The sequence below is a fragment of the Canis aureus genome, chromosome 9 (genome assembly GCF_053574225.1).
Source record: "Canis aureus isolate CA01 chromosome 9, VMU_Caureus_v.1.0, whole genome shotgun sequence".
Classification (NCBI taxonomy): domain Eukaryota; kingdom Metazoa; phylum Chordata; class Mammalia; order Carnivora; family Canidae; genus Canis; species Canis aureus.
In genome coordinates this window covers 23,809,714-23,812,033 of record NC_135619.1, presented here as the reverse complement: position 1 = coordinate 23,812,033, position 2,320 = coordinate 23,809,714, and the positions used below count along the sequence as shown (strand labels likewise).

Here is a 2,320-nt window from a genome sequence, read left to right as displayed (position 1 = left end):
TTCACATTCCCACCAACAGTGCAAGAGGGTTCCCCTTTCTCCACATCCTCTCCAAAATTTATTGTTTCCTGTCTTGTTAATTTTCCCCATTCTCACTGGTGTGAGGTGGTATCTCATTGTGGTTTTGTTTTGTTGTTCTTGTTGTTTTGTTGTTGTTGTTGCTGTTATTTTACACAATATGAACATCAATATAATTACACTTGTAAAAAAAGAATTTATAACAAGGATGGACTGATTTTCAGATTTCCAAATCAGAGCCAACTGTACCTTTACACAGAATTGTCTCTGCATAAAGCCCAAAAGGGAACAGCATAAAAATGAGTATTTCGGTAGCCCCTTTACTTTTGCTGATCAACAGTTAGAAAAGCAGCTGCGGGTTTGTTACCTAAGGTCTGAGGCAGTAGAAGAGTCAAAGGTGTCATGAATTCACCTGTATCAACTTTATGCCTGAATATCAGCCAATTCTAAGGAAAGTGGAGTCTTAGGATGCTTGTTTTCAAAGTGCTGCTTGAAGGTCTTCGGATCTGGCATCTGTGTCCTACAAAGAATCCAGGTATATATTAAGGCAGCTTTGGCAGAAGCCTTTTAATCATGTGCTTGCTTCCTCTTTTGTCCAGCTTGCTTTTGGGCATTTCTCTGCTGATATTGAATCTTCTGCTGTCCACAAGCTATATCTGGGCCGGGACAATCTTGCATCAGAGAGACCGGAGACACTGCAGCGGTGTGAGAGGGCTGGGGGAGGTGGTGAGGGAGAGGCAGGGGGAGCGTGCCCAGCACCACTTCAACCACTTCCACCCACCAAGGAGGGGAAAGAGGAGACCACAACAGCCCATGCCTTGTGCCCCCTGTTACCCTCATTGAGGTTTTGATTTGTATTTCCCTGATGGCAAGTGATGTGGAGCATTTTCTCATGTGCTTGTTGGCCATGTCTATGTCTTCTTTGGTGAAATTTCTATTCATGTCTTTTGCCCATTTCATGATTGGATTGTTTGTTTCTTTGCTGTTGAGTTTAAGAAGTTCTTTATAGATCTTGGAAACTAGCCCTTTATCTGATACGTCATTTGCAAATACCTTCTCCCATTCTGTAGGTTGTCTTTGAGTTTTGTTGACTGTATCCTTTGCTGTGCAAAAGCTTCTTATCTTGATGAAGTCCCAATAATTCATTTTTGCTTTTGTTTCTTTTGCCTTCGTGGATGTATCTTGCAAGAAGTTACTGTGGCCGAGTTCAAAAAGGGTGTTGCCTGTGTTCTCCTCTAGGATTTTGATGGGATCTTGTCTCACATTTAGATCTTTCATCCATTTTGAGTTTATCTTTGTGTATGGTGCAAGAGAATGGTCTAGTTTCATTCTTCTGCATGTGGCTGTCCAATTTTCCCAGCACCATTTATTGAAGAGACTGTCCTTTTTCCAGTGGATAGTCTTTCCTGCTTTGTTGAATATTACTTGACCATAAATTTGAGCCTCCATTTCTGGGTTCTCTATTCTGTTCCATTGATCTATGTGTCTGTTTCTGTGCCAGTACCACACTGTCTTGATGATCACAGCTTTGTAGTGAAACTTAAAATCTGGCATTGTGATGCCCGCAGCTCAGGTTTTCTTTTTCAATGTTCCCCTGGCTATTCGGGATCTTTTCTGTTTCCGCACAAATCTTAAGATGATTTGTTCCAAGTCTCTGAAGAAAGTCCATGGTATTTTGATAGGGATTTCATTAAATGTGTAAATTGCCCTGGGTAGCATTGACATTTTCACAATATTAATTCTTCCAATCCATGAGCATGGAATATTTTTCCATCTCTTTGTGTCTTCCTCAATTTCTTTCAGAAGTGTTCTGTAGTTTTTAAGGTATAGATCCTTTACCTCTTTGGTTAGGTTTATTCCTAGGTATCTTATGCTTTTGGGTGCAATTGTAAATGGGATTGACTCTTCAATTTCTCTTTCGTCAGTCTCATTGTGAGTGTATAGAAATGCCACTGACTTCAGGGTATTGATTTTGTATCCTGCCACACTGCCAAATTGTTATATGAATTCTAGCAATCTTGGGGTGGAGTCTTTTGGGTTTTCTATGTACAATATCATGTCATCTGCGAAGAAGGAGAGTTTGACTTGCTCTTTGCCAATTCGAATGCCTTGTATTTCTTTCTGTTGCCTGATTGCTGAGGTTAGGACTTCTAGTACTATGTTGAATAGCAGTGGTGAGAGTGGACATCCCTGGCTTGTTCCTGATCTTAGGGGAAAGGCTCCTAGTGTTTCCCCACTGAGAATGATATTTGCTGTGAGCTTTTCGTAGATGGAATTTAAGATGCTGAGGAATGTTCCCTCT

The 2,320-nt window shown here is 40.8% G+C and overlaps 1 pseudogene; it reads right to left on the bottom strand.

Moving 5' to 3' along the window:
- Positions 1-227: 227 nt before the first annotated feature.
- On the bottom strand, positions 228-858 carry LOC144321359 (zinc finger protein 706 pseudogene; annotated as a pseudogene).
- Positions 859-2,320: the final 1,462 nt, after the last annotated feature.